Source organism: Tiliqua scincoides, chromosome 4 (assembly GCF_035046505.1).
Source record: "Tiliqua scincoides isolate rTilSci1 chromosome 4, rTilSci1.hap2, whole genome shotgun sequence".
In the NCBI taxonomy this organism is placed as follows: domain Eukaryota; kingdom Metazoa; phylum Chordata; class Lepidosauria; order Squamata; family Scincidae; genus Tiliqua; species Tiliqua scincoides.
In genome coordinates this window covers 58,062,833-58,085,249 of record NC_089824.1, presented here as the reverse complement: position 1 = coordinate 58,085,249, position 22,417 = coordinate 58,062,833, and the positions used below count along the sequence as shown (strand labels likewise).

The following is a 22,417-nucleotide window of genomic DNA, read 5'->3' as shown; positions in this document are numbered from 1 at the left end:
GAGTGTTTTTCCCATTTGGGATGGGCTTCCACTATCCCTGAAGAATCAGGTTTGCAATCTGGGGTTGTTCCTTGAGCAGGTGCTTCTTTAAGGGTGCAGTGGTGATTAGAAGCGCCTTTCTGAGCTATGGCTAGTTTAGTAACTGGTGTTGTTCCTGAATGAGTTTGATCTGCCCACAGCTATCCATGCCCAGATTGTATTATGTAACACATGCAATTGGGACTGCCCTTTAAAAGCATCTGAAGTCTTCAGCCAGTGCAAACTGCTGCTATTTGAGTGCCAGCTGCAATGACTCACTGGGACAACATCAGCCTGGTTTCTAAAATATTTTACAATGCATAGTGCAAGTTGCTATTTTATTAGACCAGTCGTTATCACTATTAAGTAGATGTCCCTGAGAAGGCACTGAGTGCTTCAGTTTCATTGCTGGTCCCCTCTAAATACAGGTGGAGCCTGTTCGTTCACAGAATTTCTATCCATGAATAGAATCAGTGTGGGTCCCCAGTACTTCAGTTGCCTGCAGAAGCTCTTCTGAGACCCGTGGAGGCAGCGCGCAGCCTCCAGCCTCCATGGGCCTCAAAATGGCCTTCGGAGGTCCTTTAGGAAAAAACTGGAAACTAGGACTTCCGGAGGCCTTTCGGAGGCCCATGGAGGCTGTGTGCAGCCTCCACGGGCCTCAGAACAGCTCTGGGCATGACTGAAGGAAGACTCTGATCGCTTTTGGAGTTTGGTGGACCCCATATTTCGTGTGACTTGGTTTCACATGAATTTTGGTATCCCCAAGGTTCCAGGAATGGGAACCCTTGCGAATAACAAGGGTCCACCTGTATATGACTTGATTGAGCTGCTTAGTGCAAAGTAAATCTTTCTTCTGGAGAAGGGAATGCCAATTTTTCCTCAAAGTTTCTTGCATTGGCTCCTTAAAACAAGCTGAGGACCCATGTAGATCTGTTCCTCCCTCTTCCCCCCTTCCCACTCTCAAAGTAAATCTTTGAGGTGTTTGTTCTCAGTACAAAGGTTATATTGCCAGCTGAACTTTACATTTGCTTTAAGCTTTGTGAGGCATATGTAGTTTCCTTGACATGGGAAGGGCAACACTTTAGGCTAACAATAATTTTCTCTTCCCAGCAAACTTTGGAAACTATAGATTCTCAGTTCCCAAGCCAAATTTAGGATTATTTTCAAGAGCCATGACAGTTAAACTGGTATACAAGAAATAAATATTTATATTGCAAACATATCCCACATTGGATTTATGAACTAATTAAATTCTAATTAATATCGGTTAATAAAGTCAATTATAGATAAACTAGATTAAACGTTTAGTTCTCTGACCACCAATAGAATTACTCCATTACTTCTTTTGTTGGCATCTCTTCCAATAGCCTTCATTATGTTGTTTTGCATTTGTCACGCTTTGTAGAAACATTATTCTTTGGAACTGTGATGGCCTTCCTTTTATTTTCTGAGGCCGGAGGGCAGTCATGCCTAACAAGTTACAGGATATGCTGTCATTTAAACTATTTAGCTCTTTCAAACAAACAGCCCTCTAGTCTTGGTATTAGATCCCAGGGTAATGGTGAATTTCAAACTTGCATAATGAATATGCCATAGTGAACTCGAACTTGTTTGTCTTGGCAAACTTGCATAGATAGCTGCAGACCATAAAGCTATAGATTTTATAGTTTTTTTAATCAGTTACTTTTTAAAAAATCAGTTGCTTAGGGCACAATCCTAAGTAGACCTAAACCAGGTCTACTCAGGTCTACTCAGAAGTAAGTCCTATTTTGTTCAATGGGGCTTACTCTCAGAAAAGTGTGGTTAGGATTGTAGCCTTAATTCAGTAAGGGTGCAAACCTAACCCTTTATGTCAGTGCTTTCCAGCACTGGCATAGCAGTGCCAATGGGATGTGTGCTGCATCATGCAGTTGGGTGTCACTCACGGAGGTCTCCTCAAAGTAAGGGAATGTTTGTTCCCTTACCTCGGAGCTGCATTGCCCTTATGTCAGTGCTGGAAAGTACTGACTTAAGGGATTAGGATTGCGTCCTTAGTTACTTGAATATCCTTAAATTATGTATTGTTTACATAGACCAATCAGAAAGTTCAGAATAGACATCAAAGTCACAAGCAAACTTTTAAATTCCATGGAAGTCAATGAGACTTATTTGCAGGTGATTAATAGGATAGGGTAATTTAAGCTATTTTTTTTAAACTAGGCCACAAGTAAAAATGCTTCATAATGTCCTTGTCTTGTCAAAGAATACAATAGCATGGACATACAAAGCAAAATATACAAAGGAGAGAGATCATCCATAACCACAGTGTAGCCATAACATAAAATGGCATTAAGGGAAGGACCCTGCTGGTTTATGAGTGATCTTCAAGATTGTTGGAACGTGGAGTGCCCATTATCTTGACGATACCAAGAACGTTCTTCAGCAGGGGCCTTGAAATAAAAGTATTGTGAAAAAGAAAGAAAAAAATATGTACAATATATCAGTTTTGTAGTGGACTGTCTTTTTATTGTACCATCTATAATTCCGATCATCCAGTTTTAAAGGTACTTGCCTCCCCAGGATAAAAATGATTTCAAAGGTAATCAGAATTTAGGCACACATCTTATGTTTTGAAAATTTTCTCAGAAGTTGCTGAGTTTTTTTTTTTTTTGCAAGTGTGGATTCAAGTTCTGCTCAAGACCCATTCCCTCCACTTATAAAAAGTAGGCCTTCAGGAAGTGGGTGATGAGTGGCTTCTACATTCACTATCTGGTGAAATGGAACCATAGTGATACAAAGGTGAAGAATTGTATAAAGCAAGTATAGGTATTGCACTAGTCTAGCCAAGAACTCAGACTTGCATTAGGATATCGGTAACTGACAATAAAACATTTGCTTTAAATACTCTTATGTGGAGATTACTGAGTAAAACAATAAGAGGAGGAATCTGGACTTTTAAAATAAAACAATTATACAAATAAATTTAACAGTCCAATTCCATAAAGAGTTAGGCATACCTATACATCCATCCACTTTCAATGGACTTGGGATGCAACTCTCTACATGCTTTATGGCAGTCAGCATCAGTGGATGCGAGCTCCGCTGCCACCAAAGCCCATTAGGATTGAATCGTCAATCTCATTGCATTGGAACTTATTTCTGAGTAAATCTGTATAGGAATGGGCTGTTAGGTATGCTTAACTCTGCATAGTATCATGCTGTATGGCTACAATGCTCATTAGAAGTTCAGTTGGGTTGTGGCACGTCTAGAAACAGAATTTCCTCTCAGATCTGTTAATTAATGAATATGAGGTGGAAGAGGGGTGGGCATGTTTATTTTGTGATGCTGTAAAATGAAACACCTGAAGTGTGTGTGTGTGTAGTCAGCCCACGTATTATGCACAAATGACTTGCACTAATTCAGTGTATACAGGTCCAGCCTATTTATACAGGGATTTTTTTATACACAGATTTGACTCAACACGAATGGCCACTGCAAATGAGAAGGAATGTGCTGATCCCTGGAGAAGGGGGAAAATGCATCCCTTTAAAATCAGTTTAAAAAACTGAACAGTCCTTTAACAACAGCCTCCTTAATGAGCAAGAGAGGGGGCAGCTGGCTGACAATCCATCAATCCTTCTCTCTCCAGTGGCCCTTCCCTTCCCCCTGAGCATATTTCCATTGGTGAAGGGAGGGGCTGAGTGAAGCAGTTGGAGGAGGACTGATTGATGGATTGTCTTCTTAATGACTCTTATCTTAGAGTCAAAAGGTCAGCAAGGCTGTTTTTCAATCACCAAAGCAAAGAAACTTTGTTTTTTAAATTGATTTGCTATAGTGCGTTTTTTTTTTGCCACCCATGTGAGTGCTTGGAATGGAACCCAAACAAATAATTAGTCTCAACCTGTATGCTTCTTTCCCCCAAAAGGATAATGAGAGACAACAGTTTAAATAGTGTAGGTGACTGTATTTGCCATGGCGTGAGCCTGAAATGGGAGAATGAGGCTGCTGTTACCCCAGTTGCCACATGTTTCTCATACTGTACTTTTACAGTGACAGTACATATTTGCTGGCTTTAAGGACGTTTTGACTATATGTATTTATGACTTTAAGTGCTGCCCTGAGAATACAACTCTTGTATAAGATGAGGACTGACTGTGTATGTGTGTGAATTAAGATTAATTAACACACATGTCATGGATGACATACAGATGTCATGGGTGATAACATAAAGGAGCTGCATGTTGTATTTCTCCTTCTTACCTGGAAGTAGCCATTTTATTGATGACTTCTTTTTCACATTATACACATTTAATGTTTTTTTTTCTCTTTTTGGGCTTTCAAAAGCTCTGTAAGGCAATATCACTGCTTAAAGTGGAAACCTGAGCTGAGCCGACCCAACTAAGCGAAGTCCTGCAGTTCATTGCTGAGCATTCATCAGCCTTGTCACATTCCAGATGATACAAAGTTTTCTAAAAAAGGGGTGGCAGGATCTGATACTGCTCATAGCCAAAGAAAGAAGACCCACGCTGGGAATTTCTTTAACTCCTTGTGAGTCACCTTATTCAAACATAAATTGCATAAAGCAATAAGAAGTGAATTATATTTCAACTTAGTAAATGTATAAACAATACATTATCCTTTTCCTTTCTTTTTTGAAGAGTTCCTTTTTTTGAATATGTAATATTTGCATATTGATGAACATGGTGAAGAAAACAGCTATGTGTTCTATCTCGTTAATTACCAGCTCCTACATTTGTCTTTTACCTCTTCACTGAAGTTCACAAGGAGAATAGTTACTGTTTTAGGTTGCACCAAATAATTATATGTTCAGGGGGGTGGTTTTTCCAGGCAGGCTTCTGCTTGTGTTCATGTTCAATATGATACTTAGAGAAGATTTCCTGTGGCTCTTCCATGTAGCCCAGGATCTATTTTGTAATATACGCTTAAGATTAACTTTACAGTTATGAGCAAGGATGAAGCTTTCCGAGGGTGTAGGAAGCTGTACAAAGCTTTCTAGAAGCAGATTTTGTTGAAAAACTAATGAGTAACACAAGAGAATGACTCTTACACTTAAAAAATTATCTACATACAGGGATTTTATTTTCATTTTGAGAAATGGTGTCAAAGACAATTACAACTGAAAGTAAATTGCATTAACTTTCCCTCTGTTTCATCAAGCAAAGAACTTTAATATTACTGTTGCTTCATATAATGTTGAAGTGGTTAAAGGTATTAGAGGCTACAATTAACTCCCTCTTCCCACACACAAGGCTATAATCCTGCACTGATTTAAAGTGCGTTTCTTGTGATATAAGGTTGAGGGGTTGTGTGAGAAACGGAGAGAACGAGAACTGTGATAGAATTTATTATCCTTTTAAAATGTATTTGTCATTTTTATATGGAAAAGTGCAGTGGATAGCAAGATAACAAAATACATAGTAAACTAAGGAGAATACCTTGCATATATAACTAATTTGGGGAAAAAGATAAGCAATGTAATTACAAGTAAATTTGAGAATCAATTGACTCTCTTACTGCCCAGTCATATGCATGTGCATAAATAGCTGGCGCAAGTCCAAGGAGAGAAAGGGAGCGTGGAGGCTGCTGAGGGAGGGGATAGGATCTGGTGTGTGTCATCACCACCAAATCATCCCCTCCTACAGCCTCCCTGCTCCCATTCCTCTCCCTTCCCAGCCCAATTTCATTCACTCCCCACCACTGTTCCACCCTCTCCTGCCCCTACCTCCCCTCCCATCTTGCCTGTCTCACCAGATCCTTTTGGGTCCATTGATAGAGGGGAAGTGCTTTGGCCTTTCTGCTGGGCTTGGGCAGGGCACTACTCAGCACACTGCCAGTGTGTGCTTTATGGTCATTTTTCAGAAGTTGCTGTCAGTGTAACACATGTTATGTGTAAACACCAAGCATCAGACAGGCGTTGGACATATGTGCAAGAAACCTGGTCCTAAGTGTATCTATTCATTTATTATTCTGAGTTCAGTGGCATGTGCTTCCTAGTAAATGTTTACAGAAGTGCAGCCTTAGGTGGGTAATTCGCTTAGGGCACAATCCTAAACTTTTATGTCAGTGCTTTCCAGCACCGACACAAGGGCAATGCAGCTTTGAGGCAAGGGAACAAACATTCCCTTACTTTGAGGAGGTCTCCGTGAGTGATACCCAACTGCAGGATGCAGCACATGTCCCATTGGCACTGCTATGCCAGTGCTGGAAAGCACTGACATAAGAGGTTAGGATTGCACCCTTACTGCACAATTCTATGCTTTTCCCCACCACAGCATGCTGCTGCACCAAAATGGTCTCCAGTACATTTTTTTGGTGTGTGTGTGGGGGGGGGGGAGGGTACTGATTGGGAAACTTGAAAGGGTAAAAGGAAAATATTTTCTCTTACACCTCTATAAGTCGAGGGACTGCCAATAGGTTTCCTTGGACCTGCGCCAGCTGATTAGCTACAATATGAGTTATAAAACAGCTCTTTAGCTCTTGGCCTAAGTCCAATAAGACAAAGTGGGTGTGTTAAGTCGCTCCAGAGAAGATAGCATCTGGCATAAGTCGCCCATACCTGGTGCCAGCCCCCTACCCAATGGCACAGCTAGGTCATTTGATACTCAGGGCCCATAAATTTTTGTCAACCCCCCATATGACAAAATTAATTTGTCAGCAGGTATGGGTGCCTGCCAGAACGGGGAGCGGAATGGGAGCCCAAGTCTACCTGGCTCCCAGTCATGATCTGGGCTCCGTCCATACAGGAGCCCAGGTCTACCTGCCAAGAAGAGTGCTCCAGAGGGTAGTTGAAATGGGAAGTCTGAACAGGAGCCCAGGTCTACCTGCCTGGAAGAGGTATCTCCAGAAGGCAGTCAATGGGAGCCCAAGTCTACCTGGCAGGTAGATCTGGGCTCCAAGTCCAGAGGAGAGCCCAGCTCTACCTGCCCAGCATACCTTGGCCACAGAGACAGTTCAGCCAGGAGTCCAGGTTTACTGGCCTGGTTGACCTGGGCTCTGGAGTTAAGATAGTGCCCGTCCCATCTCCCCAATTATGTTACAAATCATTTGATGCATAACGTCATGCAGAATGCAATGAAACAAACCATGTCGAAATATGTCTATTCTATCAAAAGTTATAGCAAAAAAACTCAGTGTGGGCAGGGTGATAGTACATTACCACACCTACTGCCAGGGTGTTTCCCTGCCCACTGCATGGGAGGAGGTCCATTATAGGGGTGTCACACTGGCCTTCCCCTTGTGATGCCACTGGCCAGCAATGAGATTGCACAGATGCTCAGCTTGGCTGGCTGAGCTCCTGCATTCCATTTTTGCACACTGCGAAAGGCCCTCCCGCCCACCTTGAGCCTCTTACCGGCCTTTGCAGCATCCTGTGTGGTCTCCAAACCTGGAAGTGACTTGTGATATCATCATCGCCAGTCACTTCTAGGAGCCGCATGCTGAGGCATTGTAGGATCCCAAAGACTGAGAAGCACAGTCTTAAAGGTTTAGGACTGTTAGTTGAAGACCACTGCCCAGCTTAGAAAGCAGTAAGAATAATATGGAAAATATCAGTCAATTACTACAAGGTTATGGTGGTCAAATCAATACCTAATGATCATTTGGAACATTATATCCTGATCAGTGATTTTAAATTAGAAAAAAAAGAATAAAATTCAGGAATGGAAAACAAAGATGACATTATTTACCTCTGGAAAGGAGGTGTATTGTACTACAAGGGACAGTAAAGGGAATAAATATAATGTTCACCTTGTGTATAATACAAGAACCGGGAACATGCTATGACTTCAACAACAAGGGAATGTTATGTTTGTCATAATGTCATTCATAAATATACTGAGATTCAAAGGGCCATGCACACAATGCATTGCTATATAGTGCCGTGCAAATAACTTCAGGTTGTGACACTGGTCAAGATTGCTTCTCACCAGCTGCCTCTTCTAGAAAAATGTTGTGACCTTTACTGTGCCACTCACATTTCTGAAAACCTGCAGATAGATACTATAAAGCAGCAGTTCTCAAACTCTCTGGGACTTTGAGCCCCACTGTAAGTTCTTGTAGGGGAGGGGGGAGGCAGTGACTCAGTTGCCAGAATCGCATCATTGTTGAGGGGCGCAGGGGCTCGTTTAGACTTACCAGAGACTGGATCAGGCTTTCCGGGGCTGTGGGGAGCCCCGTGTCAGTCTCTGCAGGGCCCCCTGAAGCGTGCAAACTGTCAAAATAACTATCACCACCCACTTCCAGTTTCGCGACCAAAAACCGGAAGTGGGTCACGATCATTGAGTGTCTGTGCACTTCGGGGGAGCCTGCGGAGGCTGATACAGGGTTCCCCGCACCCTCTTGAGTCTGCTCCAACCTTTGGTAACTCTAAGCAAGCCCCTGTGCCCTCAACAGTGACACAATTCTGGCAATTGCATTGCTGCCTCTTCCCCTCCCCGCCCCTTAAATGTGCAGAGGCCAGGGCTCTCTGGCTGCTGCGTTGCAACACCCTAGTTTTAGAGCCACTGCTATAAAGTATTTTGCATGGAGTTTTTTGTAAAATTCTTTACAATTTTACAAAATTCTTCTGGGTCCCTTTAGGGAGAAGGGCGGGATATAAATAAAGTTTATTATTATTATTTATTATTATTATTAAAATCATGAAGGTTTATGCTTTACACAGACTGCAGTGTTTTGATTTTTTAAAAGCAGGGGAAGTAATAATAATAATAATAATAATAACTACTTATATACCGCTTTTTAATAATAATATAATAATAATATACAGTATTTATATACCGCCTTTCTTGGTCTTTATTCAAGACTTTATTCAAGGCGGTTTACACAGGCAGGCTTATTAAATCCACGCAGGGATTTTTACAAATTGAAAGAAGGTTCTCTCTTTCAAGAACCACCACATTCAAGATGTTACACTCCGATCTGGTTTAACATTCTGGCCTCCATCCTCCCACGCTCCGAGCAGATGGAACAGCTCAGCTGCAGCTTGCCAGCTGCTTCAAGGTCGCACGGTGCCGGTGGCCTCGAACTAGCGACCTTGTGGATGTTAATCTTCAGGCAAATGGAGGCTCTACCCTCTAGACCAGACCTCCTGCCCTCCTTTTTAACAAGAAGTTCCCAAAGCGGTTTACAGAAAAAAAAAATCAAATAACTAATGGCTTAAGTGGGCAAAAGGTGGTTTGGAACTAGTAGTGAACCTCTGGGAATATTTGCCATAGATAAGCAAGGGTTGCTGATTTCCAATTTTTCAAGAATAGCACCCTCTTCTTATGCTCAAACAAATGAAACTTGGAGTGGGGGCAACTTGGAGTGGAGTTTTGTGTGAAAGAACATAGTTAGGACCTTTACTCATTAGTGTTCTAGGTTTTCAGTGACTAGATATAGGCATGAGGCTATGTTAAATCTTTATATTTTGTGTGCATAAATTTAGTAATTGTTTTTATATGCATTATATTAGATATGATTGTCACTCACCCATAGACTGAAGCAGGGTTGTCAAACTCATTTCATATTATGTTTTCATGGCGACTGCTGAGGGCCAGGAGTTATATCATTAAGCAGAAAGTGACATCATTAAGCAGATGATGGCCAGAAATAAACACTTTGTTCTCACACACAAACTCATTAGCTGCTAATGTCAGAAGAGAAAATATGCAAATCTTGATCATATTTTCAGCAGCTGAGAGGTGGTCTGAAGTGATGCCTTGGCAGGTGTAGCATTGCTGAAAGGGCAGCCCATGTGATAATTGGGCTCCCCCAGCACCTTGGCAGCATCTCCTTCTCTTGCCCCTCTTGCTCTTCCCCTTATCTCATAGCATACCTTGCCTTCTGACGCCTCCTTCCATCTCTTCCTCCCAGAGCATCAGCAGAAATGGCACTGCTGAAAGGACAGTGCTGGGAGAGCCCAACTTTCACCAAGGCTAGATAAACAGCTTCTGAGGGCAGCACCTGGCCTGTAAGCCTGCACTAAAAATTAGGCAGGTTAGAGATTCTTGAAAAATAATCAGTTCAAAAACCCAACGTGAATTAGTCATGCAAAAGGAAAAAAACTTGCTTTTAATAAGCTATATATGACAACAAAAAATGTGCATAGCTAAGTGGAATCTATTGCCACATAGTTTCTTATTGCAGTACTCTTAAATTTTATTGTTTTTGAGCCTGGTATCTGTTGTCAGTATTTCCAAAATGCTACACCCAGTTTAATTTGCTATTTTAGCAGTTTATTTTAAAACCCAGTCTTCCTTTCAGAAACTTCAGAGCAACTTAACCTGGGACTCTCAATGGTATCTTATTGATTGATCATTTGCATACAGTACTAACTGTGTTTCAACAATCCTACATTACCAGGTACTTTTGAACCATTTGTATCACTAAGCGATTTTGACTTAACACGAATACCCAACTTAGGGTCCAGTCCTATACTATCTCAGAGCTGGCGCTGAGCTCTAGCACCAGCACTGAGTGCTGTAAAAGTGCTGTAAAACATATTTACGGCACCAGGAGAGCAAGGAGCGCCAGTGCTGGGCCTGCGTCAGTTGGCACTAGGCCCAGTGCTGGGAGGCCCACACTGGGGAAGCACTTGTGGTAAGCGCCTTCATTCGTGAGGTCAAACCAGAAGTCCTGCACTTCCGTGTTAGAAGCAGTGTTACCATGCCAAGAGCAAGGTAAGGAGACAGGTCATCCACTTCCTGCTTTGCTTTAGCAGGTAAAAAGTGAATCAGTGTTGCAGCCCAATCCTGTCTAAACTACCCCCAATGCAGCCATACCACCAGAGTACACATTGCATTCTGGGAGGGGGGAGTCCTGGAACCAACCCTGCCCCAGAGGACTGAACAAGCTTTTCAGTCTTTGGACTAGGGTACACTCTCAACCCCTAAGGGCCAATTAAAAGGGCCACTGGTTCAAGATGTGGTGTGTTGTTCCAGCCCTTGCAGAATTCATTGCAAATTGTTCTCGTGCCCTTCAAGGTCAGGAAGCAAACAAGGGAACTGCAACTGGAATAAGTCCTCTAGAGAAGTACAAGTCCAGTTAATCTTTGTATTAGGACTTTGGTGCTTTAGGACTTTGTTGAAAGTACCACTACTTTCAAACTTGAATATAAATTGGGCCCAATCCTATCCAACTTTCTAGCAATGATGCAGCCATTCCAATGGGATATGTGCTGTATCCTGCAATGGGGGGGGGGGGATAGTCATGGACACTTCCTCAAGGTAAAGGAATGTTTGTTCCCTTACTTCAGGGCTGCAGTGTGGCTGCATTGGCTCTGGAAATCTGGATAGGATTGGGTCCTTCTGTCTATTTTTCCTATTCTATTTTTCCTGTCTATTCTTGCCTATTCCCTTTTTTCTTTTACAAACCATTTCTATTTTTCAGATGTATCTGCTTGTCTCTTTTAGGCAAGAGCTCAAAGTCATTTGCCTCCTCATTCTTTGCTTTGCTAAATGCTGGATAGCCTGTCAAGTGGATTATCTTTTTCCCTTTCTTACAGACAGCTTCAGTGCTAGGAGGTGCCAAGGTTGCAGGGTTACCCCCAGGTCAGCCCAGCCATGAGGCTGACTGAGGGCCCAATCCTGTCCAACTTTCCAGCACTGGAGCTGCCATAATGCAACCCAAGGTAAGGAAACAAATGTTCCCTTACGTTGAGGAGGCCTTTGTGACCGTGCCTCCACCACAGGATGCAGTGCATGCCCCATTGGCACTGCTGCACCAGCACTGGAAAACTGGATAGGATTGGGCCCTCAAGCAGCTGCTTTAAGTGGCTGGTTAGGAGGGGATGACAAACTGACAAGGGGTAACCCATACTCCACATCTGCCCACCCCACCCCACCTGCTGCTTCAATTGGCACCCTGATCCTCTTCTCACTTGTGGCAAGTGAATGAGAGAGGGTCCCAGTAGCAAGATCCCGCCTGTTCCTCTGATGTTGCTACAGTATGCAATTGTGGCAGCAAAGCTGTGTAGTAGGGATAAGCAGCAAATAGAGCTTATTTGAATTGCTTCCAGAAGTGATCAAAACAGGATAGTTTTGTGTTTTCCCCCTCCTCACCTGCCCTGCAAGTAGGCCAAGGTGGGAAAGAATAAGGAGGAAGCAAAGCACCCTGTTGCCTACTTACTTTTACTGGATTGAATTTGGCCATGCATGCTCTCAGGTTGGACTGAGCATACTGACAGTGGCAGAGGACTCCACTCCCAGCAAGCTCTGCCCAGCTTGTTTGTTTCAATGTGGCTGGGTGGAAACAAATGACATACTATGGCAGGAGAAGAAAAGGTGAAGAGGAGGATGACTCCAGGATCACCATTCTCCCATCTCCTTGCCCATCTGGCTGCTTCCTTAAGCAGTGGTGGCAGTTGTTTCACCGAAAAAGGGGGGACACTCATTGGAGGATATTAGCAGAGTTGGCAAATCTGTGCCAATTCAGGCAGCACCTGAACCCAAGGGAGTGCTTGGGAGGCACTGAAACCTTTATAAAACTCCTCTGGAATCTACCCTGGCCCCTGGGGGAGGGGGGGGCTAGGCTGGGACAGGGCAATGACAGCCAGGACAAGTTGTCAAGTCTTCTCTTGAGAAAGCTAAGAGTGCATGGGGGGGGGCAGCCTGGCACATGAGGTGTGTGTGTGTGGGATCTACCCCCACCCAGTTTTCAGTGGTTTAATTCAAGCCCCTCCTTGCTCCCCTCCCCCAATTAGGGAATAAAAATACCGACCCACCTTCCAGAATTGTAGCAAGCATGACCATAGTGTTTGCAGTGTGCTTTGGAGCGTTTGAAGTGCCTGATCAGTGCTCAGTATTGTATTCTGACATTTGCCTGGCTATACATTCCCTGGAAGTCAAACGTGACCTACTTGGGAGTAACTGTGTGTTAAGGGCAGAAGTGCTTGTGGGGACAGATTTCGGGGCTTGCCGTGTAACCAGTGCTCGTCCAGGTCCTGGTGCTGTGCTGCACTCGGCTAGGTATCGGAGGATTGTGCTGAGTAACTGCCCTGGTATGATGGCCCCATCGGAGTCCAGCAGCATTGAAGTTGAGCTGGGATGTGGCTGCGAGAGCCGGGCATCTGCACTGCACTTGGCTGTTCATGGAGGTGGGATTTGCCGAGGGAGAGTCAGTGGAAGAGCCCCCCCCCCCGCCGCTACCTCTTTCCGCCCTCGGGGTCTGGAGCGGGCGCCTGCACGGTTCTGATTTGCTGGGAATCGCGGAGGGCTCGTCCTGGGCAGAGCCTGGCTGCGCTGCTGCTGCTGACGCGTGGCTCTTGCCTCTGCAGCTGCCGCACGGCCCTGTGACGTGCTGGAGGCTGCCTTCCATCCCGAGCCGGGCTCCTTCTCGCTGCCGCCGCCGCCGCCGCCGCGCCTTTCTGGACAAGGTACGCGGAGCTCCCTCGGTGGGTCGCCTGCTGCCAGGGCTGGGGGCGAGGAGAGGTCTGGGGAAGGGGCCTCTGCAGCCTGTCCTAGAAGCCATTTTTAAGCGAGCAGTGGTCGGGGGAGAGGGAAGACTGAGGAGGGGTCCCTGGGCACGGCTGTCCTCTGCGTGCACTCCCGGCTCTCCTTCCTCTTGCGGCGGTGCCGCGGCCTCACTGCTGCTCTGGGGAGCGGAGCGCGGGCGTCCGCTGCCTTCCTCCTGGCCAAGGGCTTCCTACTGCTGACACGGGAGGGGGGAACCAGCGTGTCCTCCAGCGCTCTGCCCTGGAGATGGAATGCCCGGCGTCGGAGGCTGCCTGCGCCCCCCTGCTGGCGCTGTCAGTTGGCAGGGGCCGAGGGGAAAGTGCCGCTTCTCCTTGCAGCTGGGGGTGCAGGCGGAGCGGCTGTGACTCTGCAGTGCTTCCCCTTCTGCGGAGGCCTTGGAGGGCAGTGGCCTCCATCCTGATTCTGAGAAGGAGAGCCCCAGACGTGGTGGAGCCGGCCCGGCCGGCCCAAGGCTGTCTTGCACCCTTGGCTACTCATTGCCAAGGGGCCCCCAGCACGGGTGTACCTCTGTACCTGACAGCTGCAGCTGTGAGTGGCTGCAGGGGGGCGTTTGGTGGAGGCGCCCACTCTAGTAGAGGCTGCCGGCAGGTGGGTGGCTGTTTTGGTGGTGGCTGAAGTGAGGTGCTTGGCAGCAGCTGCCCTCTGGCAAATGCTGAGGATGGGTGGGCAGCCAGCTGCTCAGGTGGCCGCTGCAGGGCTCTGGCAGTGTGGCTGCTCTGGGGCAACTGCCTCCACTGCAGTTGTGCAAGCAGGAGGGTGCTTTCTCTGGGGGTGGCAGCTTCTCCCTGCTGGTTGCTCTTCTAGGGGTCTTATCAAACCTGCCCCCCCCCAAAGTAGGCAGTCCTCTCTGTTTCCTTTTCAGGCAGGACATGTCACTTCCACAAAGTGCATGCTGTCCTGCTGATGGGCCACCATTGATCACAGGCCAGAGGTTCACTGTTGGGCCAGAGAATGGAACAGCTCTGGTGTATGGTTGCCAATTCCCAACATCACTGGTGTGGCACTTCAGATAAGAGGAGTGCCAAGGGGAACCAGCCCCAGACTGGTGGCTGGCTAGAGATCTGCATGGTTTGCATGCTTACCAAGAGCCTCATAGTCCTCTGCTCTGCCCTCCCCACCATTCCCCCTTCTTTTGAGTCTTGTCATCTCCTTCCTTGCAGCATTTCACTTTCTCTTTCAGGAGGGTTTTCATTCCTAAGTCATTCTATATTATCCTATTATCAACCACTTGGCAACATGCATACTCCAGCTCTTGTCTGCTCCCAACCATAGCCGGGTCACCAAGGAGCCCTGGTGAGGCCATTGGTTTACAGCTGTCCCTTGCCGTGGTCAAGTGACAGCTGATTTTAGAAATGGGCTACGTCAGAATGCCAGATGCAAGGGAGGGCACCAGGATGCAGGTGTCTCTTGTGCTCCCTGAGGCATTTGGTGGGCCACTGTGAGGTACAGGAAGCTGGACTAGATGGGCCTGTGGCCTGATCCAGCAGGGCTGTTCTTATTGTGGTGTGACTAAACACCATTCTCCTTGCACAGGAAAAAGGGAGTGGGGAGCACTTCCTGCTGCCTTTCTCTGGTCTCCACAGGCCTGCATGCTCCTCTTGAAAAAGCAGCACAAAGAGTGACTGGCCAGGGAGAAGTTGCCACAGCCACCAGAGGGAGCAGCTGACTCCCCGTCTGCTGTGGCCACCACAGCATCCACTGCCAAGCAGCCTCCTGTAGCAGCATGCAGGCTCTGCCAGAGTGCTAATCACCATTGGAGTAGCCACCCACCTGACCAGTGACACATTCAGAGCATCAGCAGCTGCTGAGCAGTCACTAGTGGCCACCACCAAGCAGCCCCTGCAGCAGCTGCCCAAAGCCCCTGCTCCATGCAGCCACCTGCAGTTGCAGCTTCAAGCAAGTAGACTAGGGAGCACTAGAGGGAGAAAGTTGGGGGGGCCAGGAGGAAAGACACTACACACATTGTGCACTGCAGCCAGAACAGCAGAACTCAGGATACTAGCAGCCATGCAGCTCTCTCCCTGGTTGGCTTGAAGGATATTCCAGGGCACTCTCCTCCAAGACCTTACACGTGACGGCTAGGTGTCTGTTGCCTGAGTGTGTATTGTTCATCAACTTTCCACCCATTCAGTGGGGGGGGGGGATTGTGATGACATGAAGTGGATATGATGTGAAAAAGTTTTTTGAAGGAAAAAAAATCCCAATAGAACTTGTGTGATTTTCTGAGAGAGTTTGGGAGCGAGCGACAGGATGATGCCCCCAAAGTGCCAAAGGGGCCCCACAGGGGCTTCATTTGCCCAAAGGGGCTTCATTTCTCCCTGTCTGAAACTCCACCTGACCTTACAGAGTTGCTTTTCTCCCAGCCCTTCACTTAAACATCGCTGTGTGTGCTTTGGTTTCTCTGCTGCCCACCTGCTGGGTTTCAGGCCGGCTGCTCCTTTGCAGAGCCTGCTGCGTCTTTGCTTGTTTAGGCTCTGTCTGGAAACTCGGGCTGGGTCTCTGGCTAGTGCTGTGTGTCTCTCCTCGTCTGTGGGATCCTGCTCGCTCCTTCCCTCCCCACCTCGCCTCTCCCCTGCTCGTGGCTTCTGCAATGCGGTGGGTGTGGCTACGTAGTAAATTGTAGATCTGGACCTCTGCAGTGGCAGCGCTGCCTGCCTCCTCTTGCTTCTTGCCTTGCCAGTCCCAGGTTCCCCTACGGCTGGAGCTTGGCTGCTGCTGCTGCAGACTGGAGTGTAAAGTTTGCAAAGAAGAGGCTCCTGCGGGCTGAAAGGGAAGGATCGAGGGAAACGGATGGTATTGATCAGACCTATGGGGAGGGGAAGGGGGGCGCTTGGAAAGGCAGGAATCCGAGTGATGCGCATCTATCCCGGGTCCTGCTTGCAAGTGTGACTTTTCTGGTGCCAAAGTAAAGTGCTACTTTGAAGTGCGACTTGGGCAGCCCAGAGAAGAGGGTGCAGGGACTCCGAGGCGCACAGGACCCCGCGTGGTGGAGTGAATTCCACGCGGTGGAGCGCTTGGGTGGGCTGCTGGTTGAAAGCGAGCCACGTTTTGCCGAGGGTGTGGTCCTGCCGTCAAACTTTGGCGGAGCTTCAGGTCACCTCGAAACCTTTGGCTTTTCTATCCACTTTCAGCCCTTTAAAAGCAGTGAAATGATCCACCTTCTCAGTTGTGTCGCGGGACTCCAGCCCGTTCCTATTACTCAGAAGTAAGCCCCATTGAGTTCAGTGGGGCTGACTCCCAGGAAAGCATGCTTAGGACTGCAGCCTTCATCACTCTCCATCAAACATGGGCTTGCTCGATTGGTATTGCTTAGCTGATTTACAGCCCAATGCTATCCACACTTTGATGGGAGTAGGTGCCATTGACTCTAATGGGACTTACTTTTGAGTAGATATGCATAGGATTGGGCTGTTAGCCTGAAAATTTGCATGTACAGGACTGATGGTGTCCTCACTTGGCAGTAGCAGCTCAAAACACTATATTCTCCTGTCGTGTGGTCTTGTTCTAGACAACATTTTGTACATTTTGCATTTTGTAAAGCGTTTCAACTTCATATGCAGTTGTTGTTGATGTCATGTAATAACTTGATGAAAATGGAATAGAGAGTGAATAGATCTTTGTGGTCCTGCATGGTTGCATGCAACACTTGGAAGGAAGTCTCATTGAACTTGCGTCAGAGAAACTTGCTTATGGTTGAAGTCTCTTGGTGTTGTACTTCAGTTATATTAAACTTAATTGGTGGTTTGGCTCAAAATATAATAGTTGCAACACATGTCAATCTACTCTGAAAAGTTTTGTGTGTTAAGTGTTTAACTTGGAGGTATGGAGGCTAAAAGGCAGACATTGCCTGCTACATTGCTCCATACCGGTTAACTTCTTTTTAAACATTTTGCATTTGCAGGTAATCATGGTCTTAATTACCTCACCGAAGGGAAACTTGGAGCTCTGAATTCGAGTAAAATTGATAAGTCACGATGTAGAGACAGACTGTCTTGAATAGAATGAAAAGGAATTGTTCCACGTTGATTGTGCTAGTTTCCACTGGAAAAGGATGGTTGTCAGGTTTTGTTGCTGTTATGGTTGTTGTTCCGACTGCAGGGGTAAATACATTGTGAATAATTAAACATTTATCATGTTTTTAATTAGAATGATGCCACCAACACTGATGTCACTTCTAGTGGATCAGTTTTAAAGCGTATCATTATTTTGAAAGCTTGTGACTTGAAAAATTAGCTGTTATTTTAGAAAATGTTTACTACACTGTACGGTTACCCTGATGGAATCTTAGTAGTTTCTGAAATTCCATGTTGTACCAGGGTGGGGATGGGAAGGAGGCATAGAAACAACTAGAATTGTAGCAATGTCATGCTGTCTTGGGCATGACATCACTTTGGCTGAAGGAAATGAGGGTGGGGCAGTGAGACAGTCTGAGCCATCTTTTTAGCATCTTAAATAATCTCATCAATAAATAAGGCTGCTGTTGCCTCATTGGGTACTCATTTGAAGGAAGAACACTTTGAGATTAATCAAGGCTTGTGTATGTGCAGATAGATCAAGACGAAATACAGATAACAGGCAAAGATACTGTTTGTTGCCTGTCTTCTTCCACCATCAGATTCCAGTCTTAGATCTTTGTCATCTGACAACATCATTGTTTGATAAAGGATGTGAATATGGATGAATGTTTTGCTGTCCTCCAAGAATAAATCAGACACAATATTAAGTGTATTCCTCTTAAAATTAGCGTGATTGTGCTGATTATCTGTTTAACAAAAGTAGTTTTGAAATGTATTATTCCTTCAGCAAGAAACATGATATGGAAACTTGTGCACAAAAGTGAAAGAGTAGAGAGAGGGAAGGATGCTCATGAAGACCATTGAGAGGATAAAGTTCATTGTACAAGACTATGTTGTTGTATATAACTGTTATGTGGATTATTGTGAATGAAGAGCTAACATGATGAAGTCAGTGTATGTTTCGGATTCTGGATGGATTGTGGTGGATAGCCAAAGTGATGTATGCATTGTTAAAATTATACATACAGGGTTGTCTCTTAATATAGAATTGTCATTGTTTTGCAAATACATGGCAACTTTGGTTGTGAAACCAGTCCAAGTAAGTCAAGTGAACCCACTTCCTTCCATAATGTTTTTTATGCAGAATGTCAAGCCTGTGCCCTAAGTTAAACTAGAGGATACAAGTTTTACCTATTTTTCTTCCTAACTACTAATTGTGTATAAATTAAGCAAGACACCATGTGATTTTTTTCTTTACATCCATAGGTATTTCAAAATATTCTCCCATGGTCTTAGCTGTTGTTTACTGCTTAGTTTGGTGATAACTATAAGACTATAACTGAAAATATGATTATGTTCCATTTGTGCCTAGAACTAAGCAGCAATTATTTTACTAGAATGCATTTGTAGCTTGGTAATATTGATCAATTGCTTCACCAAAGCCATACAAGCTGTAAAAAACACCAAGAAATAGATAAGGTGAGAGAAATGCAAACTGGACAATCATTCCATGACCGGCGGTTAATGATGGGCAGCCCAATCCTGAGCTGCCTGGCACCTAGAGGAGCCTCGGTGCTGAAATGTCTGTTGCTGCATCCTGTGGCCACCAGGCAGCCACTGGCTGCTCCTTGGGGGAAGGGGGCATTTGTTCCCTTTCTTTGTGTAAAGGAGGAGGCCCTGCAGTGGAGCTATGCGACTGTGGGCCAGCTATTTAAACAGTGCAGAGTAAAGTAACCTCGAGTCAGGCCAGGAGGCCCTACATGGGCCGTTTGCTAGAAAGGAGATATTTCACTTGGGTTTTTTGCATTGCATTCCGCCCGAAATTCCGCATCCAACAGTATATAATATGATGGGGTTACTCCTAACCACCGTGATTTTAGTGCGTCACCCCCCCGTGTGCGTCACCGGGTGCGAACTGTACCCCCCCCCCGCACCTCCCTAGCGACGCCACTGATTGGACCCTAAAATCCCGATCCTGCTCATGGCCTACTCAGAAGTATGTCCTATTGAATTCAGTGAAACTTGTTCCCAGGTAAGCATGTATAAGACTACAACCTAAGTTTATTTCTCCAGATTTCAGAGTTTAGATATTATTATATTAACAGTTAAATAGAATCCTGAATGCACCTATTATTACATTCTTTTTTAACCCTTTCCTTATGGTAGGAAGGGTTACCATTTTCAGTGCCTTATGTTAGGAGATAAATGTTGATTGAATAATATGTAAGAGGTATTTTCATTGATAAATATGAGGTCTAACATCTGTGAGTGAAAAAAAGTTTTTCAGTGTGAACATAAAAGTTCAGTCTTTTGGGAGGAGAAATCAGATATTTATCTAGAAAACATAAATCATCAGAGAGCATAACTTCTTAGGGTCATGGTACCATATATTGCTTTTGTGATGCTAAGATGCGCTTTGCAGATGTATGATGGCAAATGTCAGTAGGTTTTTTTCTAGCATTCTTGACCTCTTGCAAACCTAGCAGAGTAGGTTGTATGTAGGAAGACATAATCTTACTTATCCTTTGATTTTGGCTAGAGAAATCCTGCAGGCTTTAGCTCCTGCCATTACTAATGGTTGTCACTCTGGGCATCAGGGCAGAGAAGCCTCAGGAGAAATGTAATGCACTGGATGTCTGAGGAGCTGAAATTGGGTCATCATGTGAGCTGTTTTTGAAACTGTTCTTGCAGATACAGCCATTTTTGTTGTGTCTCCTTACAAGTAGTTGCGCATCTTCAACACAGTCAGTTGATGTGAGTGCTATCACAAAAGTCCTGCCTACTTAACTTTTTTTTTTTGTCTGTACCAGCAAAGTCTGTTCACAGTTCAGGCTGAGCAATTCAAGTTATTGAGATAAAGAGGTTATAAGGCACTTTCTACAAATGGCATCAGTCAAAGGATTTTATCATTTCACTAAAACATTAACTTCTCTGGCCCCTTGGATAAGGTTTCTGTCTGTGGTTTGCGGTGGGCATCTGAAGCTAAAATCCTAGTGAAGTCTCTAGGAGGTTCTTGGCTCATATGTTAGCCTTGAATTCTAATTTCCTAAATCAAGCAGAGGGTTAGACTAGACTAGACTATCTTCAAAGACCTCTTCTAGCTATCGTTCTAAGTGCTTAAGTACTGTATATCCAATACTAATAAAATATAGCAAGATTCATAGTTCCTGGGAGAAAACTAGTCTTCGGATACTAATATGCTATATAAAGTAAAACATTGTATGAAGTATTGTATGTATTTCTCCTGTGTTCATCCAATATTGGAAGAGGGAAAAAAAGTCATCACCTGATCAGAAATGTAAGTAGCCATTTTTTCTTTGAATCTCAGCTCAAGATCTAGTTTTATGCCACCCTGCTTGTGTCTGTTAAGAGGATAATGTGGATTATTCAGTTGATTGAATAATGTGTTTTTCTCCATACTATATGGTTTACTAGTTTGGCAACCTAACTGGCTTGTCTGTGTTAATTATCCCAATTTAAAAATGAAATGGTTACAATCTTAAGCAGTGAACACTATGGGACTTACTTTTGAGAAAACCTGCTTAGGCTCACACTGTAAAGCTAAATTATTTACATCTTTTGTAGTAAACTCTGATAAAATATTTTGCAATAATCACAAATATCAATGCAAATTGTAATATTGCTGGAATTGGGAAGACGCAGTGAATTGCACTTGCTAAGTTTTTTTGTACACGGAGTGCACAATATATGGAGTGAAATATATGTAATGTGTGTAGCTGTGATAATTGTTTTTAGGAAAACGTTTTCGATTTGGAAAACTGAAAATGTTTTCATGCTTTTTCTGTTGTAACTTTTTGAAGCAAGTCTCAATGTGTTTCACAGAAGGGTGTGAAGTACTGTATTGAAACAATATTTAGAAGTAAGCTAGCCAAGCATTTAAGGAAGATATTTTAGAAGATTTAAAAAGAATCTGATGAGTGGGTGGTTGGATGTTAAGTATGAAAACCACATATATAAAAGTTTTGATCTGACCCAAACCTTTCGGGATTAGCAGACCTAGAGTATAATGTATGAAGTATTTTATTTTTTTAGAAAATGCATTCTATATACTCAGCTAATTATATTGATGCATCATAAGTCTGAAATCATACATAAAGTGCAGGAAGAATCGTTTTGTGTTAGCTTTGATTTAAAATTAAAACCTAATGAGCGAGAATTGTTGCAGTTTGCTTAACATAGCAGGATGACATAACAATCTTGTAGAAGTTTGAAATAAGTTATATCGTGTTTAGTGGAACTTACTCTCGCCAGCTGGACACGTGTGTGCATTTTTGCAAACGTGCCATAAAACACATTATAGCAGTGTGAAGGATGGTCGTACTGACGGTAAGGCTGAGGCTGGCACTGGCCTATTGCTGCCAGTCAGAGACCTGTGCCCACTGGAACAGATTTGTTCTCCCCTGGCTGGCAGGAGGTGAGGGAGTGCGGAACAGGGCAGGGGGAGGGCAGGGATGGGGCTGATCAGGCCCAGGAAAGGATGGGAATGGTGACCATGGCTACTGCAGTATCCTATCCCCCTCTTTGAGCTTGGAAACCTGGCACAGGGCAGCTCAGATTTGTACCAGTGATATAGCTGGCACGCATCCAAATAACCCCATTGTGGCTGCTCGGGTTTTACCGGGGCAAGGGGACAAATGTCCCCTTATCCCAAGGAGACTTCCAGCAGCTGCAATTCCCAACATGAGACTTTTGTTAATATTGGGCTGCCAGAACACTGTTTTCAAAGTAAAAAAAAAAAAAGTAGAAATCTGCAGTCTAACAGCCCAATCCTGAACACCTCAGCACTCAGAGCTGCAGCAGTGCCAAAATGGCAACCACTGCATCCTGTGGAGGATGCTACCACTGGTGTCTCCTTGGGATACGGGAGCATTTACTCCTTTACCACGGGTAACTCCACTGCAGCACCAATG

General features: G+C 44.8%; 1 protein-coding gene across 8 annotated transcripts in view; it reads left to right on the top strand.

Moving 5' to 3' along the window:
* The window catches only part of EPB41L3 (erythrocyte membrane protein band 4.1 like 3), a 168,059-nt gene that overhangs the window by 27,822 nt on the left and 117,820 nt on the right, over positions 1-22,417 (top strand). For 4 of the 8 annotated variants that reach the window (XM_066623668.1, XM_066623667.1, XM_066623670.1 and 1 more), the window contains exon 1: positions 13,286-13,370. The exons of 1 other annotated variant lie outside the window; for it this stretch is intronic. The gene's annotated coding sequence lies outside the window, so the exon portion shown is untranslated. Of the gene's footprint in view, positions 1-13,283; positions 13,371-22,417 lie in introns of those variants that run through there. 3 more of the 8 variants (XM_066623672.1, XM_066623669.1, XM_066623671.1) reach the window with 3 other exon arrangements.